The sequence below is a fragment of the Sabethes cyaneus genome, chromosome 3, assembly GCF_943734655.1.
Source record: "Sabethes cyaneus chromosome 3, idSabCyanKW18_F2, whole genome shotgun sequence".
NCBI lineage: Eukaryota > Metazoa > Arthropoda > Insecta > Diptera > Culicidae > Sabethes > Sabethes cyaneus.
In genome coordinates, this window is record NC_071355.1 from 173,783,917 (window position 1) to 173,800,959 (window position 17,043).

Sequence of the window (17,043 nt, forward strand, 5' to 3'; positions counted from 1 at the left end):
CAGATACACGAACTCCCCAGCTAGCATTTTGATATGTATAAAAAAGATAAAAATCAGCATTACGTACAGATATACATGCTAATAAATCGTATTTGAAGCGCAAAATTGGCATATCCGTAATATTTTGGAGGCGATATACGTAATTACGAGCAATTTTGAGCGTTACGACTACATTAGTATTTATATACGACAATATCCGATTAAGCGCGAGTCGCTCCGTACTACTATACGATTTTGTGCTGAAAATCGTATGTATGTCAGTTATTATCATTATATACGATAGAAAATCAACTTGGTCCCAGTTTATCTAGCTTTAATTAGGATTTCGAATTTGTTGGGAGATATTAACGATAATTTTCGTATATTGATATACGAACTGGTGCTAGCCGGGTCTTCTACCACCTCGATTTCATCACCGTCTAAATGAATCCGGGGAGGGAGGTCAGCATTCACTTCTCTGGAACCTCTTCTTTCATGTATTTTGTTTTCGATACATTAATGACAAGTCCAATCCGTTTGGCTTCAGCTTTCAGTCCGATGTACCTTTCCGCCATCCTCTCAAAGGTACGTGTTAGAATGTCAACGTCGTCAGCGAAACCAAGAAGCTGGATAGACTTCGGGAATCTCGTGCCACTCGTGTCTATACCCGCTCTTCTCATCACACCCTCCAAAGCGATGTTAAACAGCAAACATGAAAGCCCATCACCTTGCCGTAACCCTCTTCGAGATTCAAAGGGACTCGAGACTACCGCTGATACTCGAACGACACACCTTACTCGATTCATCGTCGCCTTGACCAATCGCGTTAGTTTATCCGGAAATCCGTAGTAGTGCAGAATCTGCCGTAGCTGATTTCGATCGATCGTGTCATACGCCGATTTTAAGTCGATGAATAAATGATGCGTGGGCACGTTGTATTCGCGACATTTCTGCAACACTTGCCGAAGCGCGAAAATCTGATCCGTAGTGATACGGGCACCCATGAATCCCGCTTGTTATTGCCCAACGAACTCCTTTGCAAATGGTGATAATCGACGACATAAAAGTTGGGAGAATACCTTGTAGGCGGCATTCAACAGTATGATTGCGCGGTAATTACAACAATCCAACTTGTCGCCCTTTTTGTAGATCGGACACACGATGCCTTCCGTCCACTCTTCCGGTAGTAGCTCCTCCTCCCAAATCTTGACAATGACCCAGTGCAGCGCTGCAGCCAGTGCGTCACCACCGTATTGCAGCAGCTCGCCGGATAGCTGATCAGCCCCAGCCGCTTTATTGTTCTTCAGCCGACCGATCTCTTCTGCTTCCTCCTGGAGGTCGGGGGCTGGTATTCTGTCGTCTTCTGCAAGTGCTCCAAGATCTATTGCCATATCGTCACCTTCATGTTCAGCTATATCGCTGTTAAGATGCTCGTCATAATACTGCTTCCACCTCTCGATCACCTCACGTTCGTTCATGAGAAGATTACCATCTGAGTCCCGACACATATCAGCCTGCGGCACATAGCCTTTGCGCGAACGGTTTAACTTCTCGTAGAACTTCCGTTTATCGTTAGCACGGTACAGTTCTTCCATCGCCTCGCGATCTCGTTCTTCGTGTTGGCGCTTTTTCCTCCGGAATACCGAGTTTTGCCTGATTCGTGCTTGTTTATATCGCTCCATATTCGTCCTCGTACGGTTGTACTCTCGCTTGGAACAGGGAAAGGGGGGGTATTTAGTCTGAAGCTTTTGGAGCGTCTTAGTAGAATACGAAACCTAAAATTAAAAAAGAAGAAAACTTCTCCAATTTGATTCTACTATGTATATTTTATTCACGACAGATACGTATTTCGCCTACCGATATGATCGGATAAGTCGTTATAGGACTGACAACTGCGCTATTGTACTCCCTTGGGTTAGGAAGGGTGACAACTTTCCGAAACGGCGAGTGGGCTAATGGCATGGCTGCCATCCGTCCCACAAAAACCGTGGCTGGTCTCTAGGTATGTTTGAAGCTCGTTACCCACGTCAAAATTGGCGGTTGTAGGCTCAAATGATACATTCTTGACTAGCACCCATCTGGCTTTTGCACCCTATCCCCATGAAGGATAGCAGTACAACCCGCGCATGGCCTCACTACTTGTATAGATAATCATGGGATCATAAAGGCGACTGCATACTACAAGCGAAGATAGCAGCCTAGAGTTGGGACCCAATACCATTAATAAATATCTTATTCATAACGAGAGTTCGACCGAGGGCAATTGCAATTGGAAGGAAAGATGATGTCTTTGCTAAAAGTAACAAGTTGGCGCGTTGGAAGAAAAATAAACCTCCTGGAATCAGGGGCGCAAGCCAAAATGTGAAGCCCGTCGAAATCGGGGGGACTGTCCAAGAAGGAAAGCTCTACGAAAACCGGGCCTAGTAGTAACCTGGAGGAAGCAAAACATTAGTGGACATAAAACAGCTAACGGTGAGCCTCCTCTCTACCGTGATAGCTGCCAAGGTGAAGTGGCAAGAGCTCCTGAATCAAAGTGAGATCGCCGAAGCTCTGAATATGGCCGCTAAGGCTATGGCCATGCCAAGTGAGGTGCGCACATTGCTTACCAAGCGCAATGCGGCGAAGCCTGCCGACGGGCCAACGCTGGTAGTAAAGAGGCAGCGGACTGACCGCGCCTCCAGCAGCAAACAGAAGGAAGAGGTCACGGATGGTGCAACCGGTTTAAAAGGGCGATGCGCTGTTAGTGAAGCTGACAGGAAGCTGACTGTCGTACGCTGATCTACTCCATAGGGTGAAAGTCGAGCCCACGCTACAAGAGCTTGGGGCAAATGAGGTGAAGACCAGCCGTACCCAGACGGCGGAAATGCTCTTCGAGCTCAACGAGACCCGACGCGTCAGTCTGGAGCTCAAAGGCAAGGAGATGGTGCAGGAGTCCCTGGGTGAGGTAGTCCAAATCGCAGCGTACTCTTGTCGAGTGTAAGAGCATCGACTAAGTTACGACGGTAGATGACTTGCAAAATGCTCTGAGAGACCAGCTCAAAGTCTAGATGGCACCCTCAGGCATTAGGATGCGAAAGATATACAGTGATATGCAAACCGCAACCATTAATGTGTCAGAGGCTGTCACCAACAAAATGTTGGCGCCTACCAAAACTAAGGTAGGTTATTCCATTGTGTCCGGTTTTTAGTCGTGCTATAAAACGGTAAGGTGAATGTTACACAGATTAACGTCAATCGCTGCGACACGGCGTAGCAAGTGCTCTGGCAATCGGTAGCCGAGAAGAGGTGCGATATTGCCATTATCGGACGAGGGTCGAATAGCAGTGATTGGTGTCATGGGCAGATACCACATCCAAGAAGTGGTATCGACCAACCATCAAGGGTCCCAGTAAACATTTTCATATGTATATCAGAGCAATAAATGAGTTTTATGTATCTATATATATATATATATATATATATATATATATATATATATATATATATATATATATATATATATATATATATATATATATATATATATATATATATATATATATATACCCTGAAAAATCGAATCTGATGCACAAAACTAGCATATGCGTACTAATTTGGAGGCCATATACGCACTACAAAATATATGTTAACAATCCAACTTTAGAAGTCTTTGTATGCGATAAGATCCGACTAAAAGCGATTAGTTTTCTTATGCTATACAATTCTGCACTGAAAGTCGTAGGTCAATCACTTGCTATCGTCAAATACGATAGAATATAAACTTATGTACGTTTCATGAGACTATATTTCCGATCATGAATTTATTAAATGTCAATAACGATAATTTTCGTACATTGATATACGAGTTGGTGTTTGCTGGGGTATGTGATTGCTGTGATCGATGGGGTTTACATTTGCAGGTGCTGCGCTCCGCCCAGGTGGTCACCGAAGCAGTTTGACCGGATGCTAACCGACGAGCTCACGGACCACAAGCCGGTTGTCATTGGACGCGACTTCAATACCTGGACAGTCGTGTGGGGTAGCAAGTTCACAACCCCTAGGAAGCACAGCTTACTGGAAGCTTTTTTCAAGCTGGACGTGAACCTGGCAAACGTGAATTCCGTCAGTACCTTTTACAGGGGATCGATTGTTGTGATCATCGTTATCACCTTTGGAGCCCAACGTTGCTAACCAACATGGGCTAGAGGGTGTCCGATGAGTACGCACATAGCGACCACCTAAAAATTTATTCGTAGAAGAACTCAGCTCAGAGAGCAATTACTCGAACCTGAGTACCAAATAGCTGACCAGGGTCCTAACACGAGCATGATATGACACAACCATACTAACAAACGGTCGCCGCTCGGTATACTGATGACACTGGTGGCCATCGGCCTCTTTCGCTCCATATGCCACAGAGAGAGAAGGCGTATGCAGAGGGCCTGAACCGATGCGGATGTCGAAGTGTGCGGGGTTGAGCTTAAAGCGGCCAGGTTGGCGCTCAACAAAGAGGTGAGACGTAGCAAGAAATTTTGCTTTCAAGAGCTATACTGTGATGCGGATTCAAACCTCTGGGGTGATACTTACCAGGTAGTGATGAAAAAGACGTCGGATGCGTCTAGTCCACAGGAAACCTGCCCACACAAGCTGAAAGTTATCATGGAAGGGTTATTCCTGCAACATGATACAGTGATGTGGCCTCCGACCCCGTACGGTCAAGCGAATGACACCCTCGTTCCGATCACGAATGAGGAACTTATTGCGATTGACAGGGGTTTAAAAACGAAGAAGGCACCCGGCCCTGACGGGATTCCGAACGAGGCACTAGATGCGGTATGTTTAGAGAGGTGCTTCAGAGCTGTCTAGAAACCACCAGGGGATCATCGTACTGGTCGATTTGTCTACTTGACACGGAAGGCAAATTACTTGAGCGGGTAATCCTAAATAGGCCTACTTGACGCGTTGTGGAAAGTGATACCGGGCTGACAAGGACGCAATTTGGATTCCGCAAGGGGTACTCCACAGTCGATGCCGTCATAGAGAGGGCCGAGAAGCCTATGAGATAGTAGACGCGAGGCGACAGCTATTGTGCCATAGTCACGATCGATGTCAAAAACGCCTTTAACAGCGCTAACTGGGAAGCGTACGACGCCCTAGCGCTGCTTAGAATGAGGGTACCGGACCATCAATGCAGGTTACTTGAAAGCTACTTCGAAAACCGGACGCTAGTGTACGACACGGCTGATAGAGCGAAGAAGTACAAAATGACAGCGGGTGATCCACTGGACTCGATTCTCGGTCCTACACTATGGAACGCCATGGACGATGGAGTGTTGAGGCTCGAGCTAACCACTGAGGTCTAGATCACAGGCCTCACTGACGATATCATCATAACAGAGGTAGGGGAGTTTTTAGAAGAGCTGGAAATGCTGTCATCAGTTGTCATACGTAATGCGAAGTAGCTAGGTGTAATGGCAGGCAGCAGGTTGAACTTCCCAACAGCGACTACTGCGCTGTCCAAGATTACGGCTGTGGACCTAACAGGAATATGAGATACCAGATGGCCAGCGTTGCTTGGGCCTCTGCTCTGGGTAGTAAGCGCAATCAGGTATGTCTGAAGAAAGTGTTCAAACTGATGGCGCTGCGCGTAGCGCACCTTATCGCTGGATGCGATCGGGGTCATAGCAGGTATGATTCCCATGTGCATACTTCTGGATGAGGATACCGAGTGCCATAGGCAGGGGAACGTCAGGGGCATTCGGAACAGAGTTAAGCCGGACTCTATATGGAGGTGGCAGGCGGAATGGGATCACGCTGAACACGGCAGGTGGACCTACAGGCTAATCCAGAGCACCTCGTCCTGGATCGGTAGAAGACACGATGAGGTAAACTATTACCTTACTCAATTTTTTTCAGGTTATGGATGCTATAAAAAGTATCTACATACGCGTGGGAGGGTAAGGTAGCCCTTTTGCATCATTTGTACCTTTTGTCATTTGTAGCCGAGGCAGCTCCGGAAAACATGATGTTTCACTGTCCGCGTTTCAAGGCCAATCGGTGTGAGATGCTTGCGGTCGTTGGAGTAGACACCAACGCCGACAATATCATGCAAAGAATATGCGCGGAGCAGCACGCGTGGGACGCTGTCGATAGGGCAGTGAGGGACGTGATGACAGAGTTGCAACGGCTAGAACGCGTGCAACGACTTGACCTGACAAAGCTTAGCTAGGGTCAGATAAAGGGCTGAGTGAGCAGCTCAGGTCCTAGGTGACGGGTGCGGCAGTAATGGCATAACAGGGTGTGTTGTTTGGGCCTACACCAGCAACGACAATGGTAGAGTGCTTAGGCACGTCCTCCCTCCTGAAGTAATACTTAACGGTAGTTCTGGGAGAGATTCAGGAAAAGGGGAGCAAGAGAGTTTGTTTTAGGTAGGCGTACCTTGCGTATTCTACACAACACCTTGGAGCTCCCGAAAATTTCTGGCTTGTTAATTCTCTGTCTTGCCATCTTTCCATCTTGTTAACTTCCTGTCTTGCCAACTTTCTGTCGTGACAACTTTCTGTCTAGCCGATTTCCTGTCTTGTTTATTTTCTATCTCGTCATCTTTCTGTTTTGCCATCTTTCTATGGATGGTGGAATGATTGGAGTAATGATTTGCGCCCTTAAACTTAATGGTCCACATTGTCCTTGAAGGGGAACTATGAAGGCAAACATGCAAAGAAACTGTACCATGGAATCTGGTAAGCTCATGACATGCGATAACTTGAGGAGCGAAGATCAACGATTAGTTGCAGTTGCGAATAGGAAACTCGTAACCAACTGAAGTTCTGTAGCTTGCCAACTTGCAGAAAGCTTGCGCTGTACAGAATTTTATCCACCGATGTCACCTGTATCAACCCACCTTCCCTTACTCTTTTGCAATTTAGAATTAACCCTCTAACAGGTAAGACCGTCTGTAGACGGCCTTCGCTTTTGGAGCTCCAGAGCCGCATACGAAGTTTGTTTTTAATTGGCAATACGCAAAATGAGTTCAGAACAGATTTTTGATACTAATATCATAGCATTCTGACCATGCATCCAAAAGTTATCATCTTTCAAAAACAAAAATTCCTAAAAATTCCGGAAACAATTAATGCGCGAATATTCGCTTTTTTACTTTTGAATGAAAAGTACATCTAGAACAAAATTGACAACAAGATTGATCTAAAAACATTTTCTATGAGTAAATTTCATACATTTTTTAAATTTTTTAATATATCTGAGTTGAAAAAAAATCTGGGCAGAGCGTTAGACATGAAAAAAGGAAAAGAGAAATTGGACTTTTTCTTACCTGGCGCTCATCCAGATAATTATTTTTGCATGAAAATCAGAACTTAAGGTTTTTTTTTGTGTGTACTTTCATGATAAAATAGTCATTAGCTTGATCGCATCGTTTTTACGAGGGTTAAATTAGATAAAAAGTTCTGTGATTAAACAACAAATACTTTTTTGGGGAATCGTGTATTTAGGGAATACCTGTATTGTTTTTGACGAATTTCATGTTACAACGAACATTCCATCAACCGACAAATGGAATCATCCCATCGGTATTCAAGCTCAAAGTATCACAAAAACTCAATTTTTGCCCTTTCACATGTTAATTACATCTTCCATATCGATCGTTGAGCAACTTATTTATTATATCAAGATATCAATATCAACCAAAAGGTAGTTATCAAACAAAAATTCAGTCAAAAACCCAAACATTGTTCGTAAAACCACTGCTTTACGAGTCACCGGTGAATATCGGCCTCGAACTGTGCCGCCACCTACTCAGATCGCTTTAATGACCCACTATGTTTTATTTATTTTATTGAGAACCCATCCACTCGATGACAGCAACTGATAAACCGATAAAACATAGAATAATTTCCTTAAATTTATCGACCAGCCGGTGGCGCTGCTCAGCGGCCGTCTAGTTACCTGCATGGCAGTTTTCCTACGTTGTTGATTCAACCTTTTAATTCGCCTCAGATCGCTTATATTCAAACGTTCCCATTACCCATTCGACTTTCATTTCTTTATTTTTTTTACTTTGCTGTGTCCAACCCTATGGACAGGTAGAATATTTCAATGTTTACTTCAGGCAGGCCGATCCCATTTGGGATGGAGATATCGAGGTAGATCAATATATCATCTCGAGATTTTTATCTTTCACCAGAAGATGCTACCGAAATAGCTGAACTGCGGGTCCGGAGTCAACCGACGATCTAACATTTTGATCTCACGGGTAATATGTGAAACTTGCATCAGTTTTCCGGTAAGAATAGCTAGAAAACGTCCATGCGGAATCTTTTAGCAATCGAAAGTAGTGCCGCTTGCAGCATAAATAACAATCCCCGGTCAATGGCTTAAAAGTTGATTCTCCCAGAAAAGTCTGAGAAATTGCTTAAAGGCTTTGCGGCATGAATGAATTAGTTTCTCGTTTATTTGTTTTTCTCTCCGTTCTTGGATGCTGCCAAGCCCCACACTGAATATATCATAATATTTCACGGACAACAAGCACCGCATAAAACAATTTACACGTACGCAAGGTGGTAATATCAATATTTCATCATACCGACATGCCCGAGTATGAAGCCTCCGACACGAAATCGTTGCACCCAGAGCCGTCCACGTTCACGGCAGAAGATTGGGTATGAATTTTCAATTTCGTTCGTAGATACTTATAAATAAAACAACCTGTCTGAAGTTGTACGATACCGGGCGATTCGATGAAAATGTGATTTTACGCATTCAATTGAGAAAACATGGTGGTATAAATTAGTTTGAATAAATCCAAAATATAGTTTTGAAAGTATGAACTCGTGTTGTTCCGAAATATTTAATAACAAATTTGTTCTCTGGCATGTTAAAATATAAATTCCATTACCTAGTAGATGGTCTTTCTGGAAAATTTTCGACGGAACTGTCGTTATTGCCTGCTTTCAGCATTTTCTTTCTGTCAAACGATTATTTATTTATTTCAATTTCGCTTCGCACGCAAATTCATCGATATTTGAACGATACAGTACCGTGTACGATAAGGTGCACCTCCTGGCTTTTTGTGACTGAATCAGCCGAAGACCCAGTACGCACCCGGTATGAAAGGCTCCACCGAGACCGTAGTCGATGGCATATGGGAAAATGAAAATCTTGAAAGATATACGGTGTGCGAAAAGAGGCACCTTCGACGCAGAGCGGCGTGCACGAACTCTCTTTCGGGAGGCACGCAAAATTTATGACCTCATATCGATAAATAACACCTCAATTTTCAATAAACTACGGCAAATTACATTGATGAATGTTTGCAAACATTGGAAGCATAACTCAAAAGTACAATCAAACCAACATGCACCGGTTTGCTGCTAATGGGAAAGCTTGAGCGAATATTTTTGTACTTCGTAAAAAGTGAATAAGTCCAAATTAAATGTACTTACAAACTCAATAAGTAACGGAGGTAATTTTACACAGCGATTGATGGCCACAGGTAATATCACCCAAATTCCATCAATCAGTATAAACGGCAATATGACTTATATGGTTTTTTCAATTTTACCAATGAAATCATCATACGTGTGCATCAGAAAATCCCATCGCGAATCGTATTTACTCCCGGAAATGCTAAGGCTGAAATCCGCTTTGAGAAAACCAGCATGACGTCGCAAAAGTGTGTCCTACACACAACTCCCAGCACGGGGCGTAACCCTTCGCCACGATAGCCGTACTCCAATATTGCACCGTCATTCTACGCTTCATTGTCTTAATTCTGGCAATTGCAGCCCTCGAGCACCATTCTCCAGCCTTAAATTCTAACCTCGCACCTTGGAATTATGGCTGGCAGCCGTACGGCAGTGACCATGCAGAGGCCAACACCGAAATCTATAATTTTCTCATTGTGTAATTTCACTTTCCGGCGTTAAACTCCCACCAACCAGCACAGCCGGTGCAATTTATTTGACCTGGCCATCCAGAATGGAAGGTCTTCCTTTCGGCGGGAGACATGTTCTGGCGTACCAATCTCGTTCGACGGTTGTACCGTGCCATGTTCGAGTCGGGCCCATCGACAATGACGGCGTACGCACCCGCGGTTCAAGACAGTATGGAATTAATTGAATAATCACCATAATCTAAAGACAACGACTTAATAAGCGACGAACCCGCTGTTTGTTCTGCCTGCGCCGTTCGAAGCATGGAAAATCTAATCAGAACGCAGAGGATGATTGAACGCCCCGAAATCAGCCCTCTGTTGAATACGCGAACAACACGACAGGGTCTGAGAATGGCTGCTATGGGCACATGACTTGCTGGGCTACCGGAATTCTGAAATGACTGCTATTTTGGGATAATTGCTTAGGAGTTCTATTATTTTTTTTGGTATGTACAATGGCCGCATACATTTTAATACTGCTGTTTAACGCGTCTAGTGGAAAATCATAATATTCGGGTCCTTTTACATTTCGACGTATCTGCAAATCAGAGATTCTCTTCGTGTCTCCTCTCTTCCGCTTTTTACGGCGAAACTAATGCATTGAAAAGAAAATTTTCAAAACATTTGGCTAGCTAGTGACTCCGGCAACCGATTCATGCAAAGCTGATGTGTCAAAAATGCATTAGTATCGCCGTAAACAGCGGAAGAGAGGAGACACGAAAAGAATCTCTCATTTGCAGATAAGTCGAAATAAAAAAGTACCCGAGAATAGAGCTTTCAGCAAAAAGTATACAATAATGCATTTTTTTTTTGTAATTGAACAATTACAAAAAAATAATAATGCAAATTTTTTTGTAATTGAATCTGGTGACAGACCTAAGAGAATTGTGTGGCTATTACACTACACCATACCATCAGAATAGATTTCATAGTTAAACAAAATTTCGAAACGAAAGGTTATGATTGTTAATACTTTTTACGTTTATTATGAGATTTTTAATACTTTTTACGGATTATGACCTGAATAAAACTGTTCTTAATAATCAATGGCCCAACGATGGCATAAGCGACAAGTTGATAGTTATGGAGCTTTATGACCCAATCCATTAATGATGGGTATGAAATGGTGAAGGCAAATGAGGAGCATCCAGTATAGCTCTAGCCATCCCAAGCCCCCACCTAGCGCCTCCACGTGGCCATACCTGGTAATGCTCTTTTGAGTAGCCAAGCTAGGAGGTGCGAGCTGAGTGGTTCCCGGCTGCCTGATCTCAAAACCGGGGTTTCGGGCAGACGGCGGAGCCACACGGCCTTGCTAGTAGGTAAGCTTAATTTAGTTATTTTAATTTTTTTTTTCGTTTTAGCTTATGAAGCATCTCTTGCTATATAGTAAAAACTTTGACCAAAACGAGTTTTAATACTGCACATGGATACCAGAATGAAAAATTAAATTAAGTATTAGAAGCACTTATGGAGCTTCAAAGGACGCTATTCTATTTCATATGAAGGACTGCTGGTGAGATTGTTCTATTATATACCACACTTCATTATATACCCATATATACCACATTTCCTCTTAATACCATATTATTAATAGTATTATTATTGATATCATAAATGTGGAAGACTGGATGATGGAGTGGATTGCCAACCTGAATCCTTAACGTTTGAAGCAAGTATGGCACTTCTCAACTCAAAACAAACAAATCATCACGTGGGTTTAAGTTGGTACAGCGAAACTGATTATTACATGGAAGGATCCTAGTGCTGGAAGGCGACTCTTATAACCCCGGAATGCGCACAAGTGCCTCTGCTTGTGGGTCTGCCCAATCCCTTTTGGCCCTTCTGTAGCAGCATCAGTGTGAAATTCATTTGATAATCAAATTTGGATCTACTGTAATTCTACCTACATACATTGGCAAGTCCTTGCAATGATGGTGGCTTTCCCCTACTACTACTAATACTACTACTACTACTACTATTACTACTACTACTACTTTATGACCTAATCCATTAAGGATCGTCCAAATTCTGTACAAGAGTATACAAAGAATACGAATTTTACTATGTTTTCAGGATAAAAACTAGGACTAAGGATTTGAAAAAGTCGTTATAGATGTAAAATTTGTGATGCATGTTCATGCACCTGTTTTCGATCCCTCATGATCTATAGTTTCCGCCATGCCATCGTTTCTGCCTTGTTCTAAGCTGGTAGTTCATTTATATTTGTTTATTTTTCAAAAAATAGCATCAATTTTCAATTGAATGAAGAAAATAAACGAAACCGACAACCAATTTCCTAGAGTTTTATGCCGATTGATCAATCCCCGTAGCAGTAGCGCTACTTTCCTTTTACAAATTTTCAAAAAAGTAATTTTTCGGATCCAAATATCTCTGAAACAATTTAATGTGAAGATATATTTTTTCTATAGGTTTTTGGCCCCGCATTCGAATCATATTATCAGTTTTTATCTAAATAGTCAACATCATATATTTTTTTAGACCAAATCTTTAGAATCTGTCTTTGGTCTAAGGAAAAAAATCAGAGGGGTTGTGCACAAGACACGACCGCATAGGTAAAGTAGGACCACGCAAGTCTCTTTGTAGCGATAGTAGGATGTATCCATGTATGTAATACTACGATTCTACATGTATACAAGCTACATACGCAACGTTTATCAAAGTAGTAACATTGTATACATTCAATCCTCAACCGATTTTGGAGTAATATCATGATTGAATCTATTTTATTAAAACGAAACCAAACAGTAGATAAATTTCTATGATCTGTTTCTACGTTGAATAGTGCTTTTCCTCTGGTAATCGGTAGACGGCACGCGCGAGTTTTCAAAGAGTTGAAAATTTTGCGCAACTTTTCTGAGCTTACAAAAGAACACTGATAAAGCATTTACAACCTGCAGACGTTTTGGAAATCGCAGAAAATGTCGCCCGTGACCAGAAAACTTATTTCCGTCATTTGTCGGTCGTCCGCAATGGCGAAAAATTCTACTTTTTCCTCGTTGCTTGTGTTATTATGGTATTAACTGGGCAAGAAAATATAAGAAACTCTTCAGTCGTTGTGTGGCCCTTAAAAGAACCGATTGTTTGATTATCATAACTCCAGCTTGCAATAAACTTGCACGAACGCACCTAACGTATTTTTTTTAACAAGCCATGGCTTGTTGCCACGGACCAGCCGGAAAGCCTCAGCAGCTATGCGATCCCCGAAGCCGTTCGTGTATGATCCTGAATCACGATGAAATACCACTGCAAGTGACGTGGGATGCTTCTGGTCGTTTTGTTGTCGCGAGCAGCATATTTCCTGCCAATTCCACTTCAACTTCAGCAGCCAGATATTCCATCACGACAGCGAAATGAGTGCTCCAGCTCCAACACACGCTCAGTAGCCGATGAACATGACCGACCGGGAACTGCAAACGTGCACGAGTCGAGCGTGACTTTCGTTTGCCCTGGCAAACGATGTTGGCAGTAGCTCAGCTAGCGTTTGAATAATGCTGTTCGCCGGCTTACCACTGTTATGTACCAGAGCAAGCCACACCTATTTTTCATGGTTCTTCATTCTATCATCTACGTTGAATAAAATAGAGCATTTCAATTTCAGTCTGAACAAAAGAACAAAGCTACCAGTGAGCCGTTCGCCTTTTGCTGCCAAAGAAAAATTACGCTACGTATTATTACTGTAGCATTGGTGATGGATAAATTTGTGTTGCTAAAGAAAACCGACTGAAAAGCCCTAAGTTCCAAGTTTCCTAGATTTCACCAGTTACCGAAAACCGTTCTTTGAAGAACGAACAAATTCTTATATGCAAAAGATAAGATGCAAAAGATGTTACTAAAACTTTCATTTTATTATACCCATGGTTTTATGCATTTTGACGCTTGACCGAATACATTGAGCTGGTATATTTGTTGGCTGCTTCTTACCTTCCGAGACGGCCAACTCAACCAGCAGCAACAAGCGAACAGAAGCGCGAGAGGTGATCGGTTAAAATTATTTGATAAGAAGCGAACAATTAGAATCAATCTAAATTAAATAGAATTAAAATCAGTGAGCGAAAATTCCTCAAATCTTCATGAACATTATGTTTTGTCCTTAAAAGAACATTTTGTCGACGTGATATGTTGACAATTGAAGCGTTCTTTTCCATCTTCTTGGGCAGCAACAAAACAGCTTGGATGTTCGGAAAGACACTTCTCTGAGCAGTGGTGACACGGGACAGCAATTTGTTCAACTCTGCGTAGTTGCGGATGGCCAGCTGCAAGTTACGATAATTCTGATCGTTTCGTTGTCGCGAGCAGCATATTTCCTGCCAATTCCGGAACTTCAGCAGCCAGATATTCCTTCACGGCAGCGAAACGAGTGCTCCAGCTCCAACACACGCTCAGCATCTGCTCAACAATTTTCGATCGGATTCTATAGGGCGTAAATTAAATACAATCATTAGGAAACTTAACCCATAGCTTATATCGTATATATTTCTGTCATCCGTGCTAGGGAAGCACTGACGAGGGAAGGCAAAAATATGAAAATAATTCAATTTTTCAATGACGCGCATTGAAAATCAATAGTTTTCTGTATTTTCTATATTTTCCAAATCGATTTTCTGATCAATTGGTGTAAATATCCTGGAAATCTCATCATCATCATCAATCATCAAGAATCCATACTTTTCTTCATTTGGGTCAATTCTTAGAAGATTTTCCGATCGATTGGTGTAAGAATATTGAAAATCGATCGGAAAACCGCTGAGCTATTAGCGCTCAAAACCTATCATTTTCGTGACGCTCGCATTTTTCGATTTTTTGGAATGACACCCTATCTCAAAACTTGCCGTAAGACGTAATTCTACGTCAAAAGACAAATTTTTATTTTTCAGCCATCTCTTTCCCTTTTTTTTCTTTTTTCTCAAGCTGTATTGAGTTTACAAAGCTCAAAAGTTATAAAAGTGTTTGCCAAGCTTGTACCAATACAACCAAAAAAAATTTGTTTCAAAACGTTGTGTAGTTTCTGAGAAAAAAGTACATAAGGTTTGAAAATCGTGTTTTTACAGGAGCAGTATTTTATTCCGGCGAGGTTGTTTCACGCCGTAGTGGAATGCTTATGGGTTCGATCGTTTTTCGGTCACTTCCCGTGGTCGGATCATTACAAAATTAGTATTAAAATAAACGAAAAAGACTGCAGAATCAAAATCTGAAATAATCAATTTGACTTTTCCAAAAATTTTAGACGCTTATGTCTCCTTAAAAAGAAATGAACACCGGGAAGCAAGTCAGAAGTTTGACAGAAAACGTCATTCTGAAGTTCGTTTACGTTAGGTGTTTTCGATTCGCTCTCAGTTGGACGCATGATAACACTCAGGGTACAGGTACATGGCAGTCTACCTAATTGAATCTAAATTGAAGGTACATTATAAGAATTAATTCACAAAATAGGTTCACTTTCACCACAGACAAACAGACATAACACTCGATTTCCATTCTTCATACCGATTAAACCGTCATTTCAAATTTTGGCTTAGTTGGGAATGTCTCCGTTTTGGTCAAAGTGGCGCTTTTTGACGAAAGAAAAGGAATTCCCCATAAAAAATACTTGCTACTTCGAGGGATACTCCTGTTGTTATTTGATATTTAGAAATGTCGGTCATAGATGGTGGTAGTGTTCAGGCTAAATGTGAGGTACGATAATTTTTAAAGATTTTTCTTCCAAGAGTTATGTCTGTTTGTCTGTGCTTTCACTATGTGCTGTCTGCTGTCAACAATTGTCGACCAACATTTGAAAGGGGCGGATAAGCCAACTATCAAACAGAACGAGTGAGAGTTCATTTTCCTATGCTGCTCCAGCAAAAAATAACTCTCGCTCGGTCTGTTTGACAGTTGGCTTATCCGCCCCTTTCAAATGTTGGTCGACAATTTGATCCACATTTTTATCAATGTTGTGCAGTTGCAATGAGGTTTAAAAAGGTGTGGCAGATGAAGACATTTGATGGTGTTAGTAGCGAAAAATCAGAAAACGACGTCAAACTACAAAAACAAACCGCGTCGGACAATGGGGTTTGTTTTTGGAGTTTGACGTCACGCTTAATCGTGATTGGTCGATTTACGATTCTACCCACACTATGATGAAATTTCTTCATTGCACTAACACCATTTAACCAACTTTGCCACACCTGTATATATCACCTTGGTGCAGTTGGGCTATATCGTCGGCGTGGGTAAATGGCCTCAGCGGCGTAGGAAAAAGGACCTAGGCGGCGTGCCGTTTCTAAATCATCGGCGGCGGTGGCGCGTGCAAAAATGTCAGCGGTGGCGGCGTCCATCAGGACTAGGGTCAAGTTCAGAACGTTTATATCCATGGATTTGCTTTGCTTTTATATTCATTCAGGTCTACAATAATTAACGTAAATATTATAAAACTAAATACAAATAAAGTTAATTAAATAGCGATTACCAATAATTACGCACCCAAGGAAAGAAAGTATAATTATTGCACGCAGTGCGTTCTTGTGAATTTTACTGTTAAATAACGATTTAAATATAACTGATAATTAAAAATGTCGTCAATTCAATTATAAATTTTCCTGAGAAACTAAAAAAAAACTTGGTTACAGTGGAAAGGCCAGGTCACACCGCTAGGTGGATTAATTCAGGTTTTTAAATATGTTTTCATTCACAAATAAATTCGATAATTATATTTTATCGGGAAATTGTTAGCATTTCAACGACAAGTAGTTTTCTCTATTCTATGCAACGCGGCTGGATAAAAAAAATCTTTTTTCGTTATTGCATACACATCATGGTCTGCATACGGGTAGGCGTAACCGAATTTGGTTATATCGCTTTACGCCTGATTGTATGCATTTTGCATTGCATTCAACATTTATGTTGAAAACGAGTCCTGCTCTGAAATTGTATTTAATTACAGCGGCACTCGTGGCCCATAGTGTGGTTCAACCGGTTTCAAGGTTTCAATTTATATTAGATAAAGTGCAACTGGATGGCACGCTAGGTTTTCTACGTAACTACTATAATCTTCAAACTGTTATTATAATTTGATTCACTCTGAAATTATATATTACATGACGTATTAAACAGTAAAAACCCCACAACCGATAAATGCA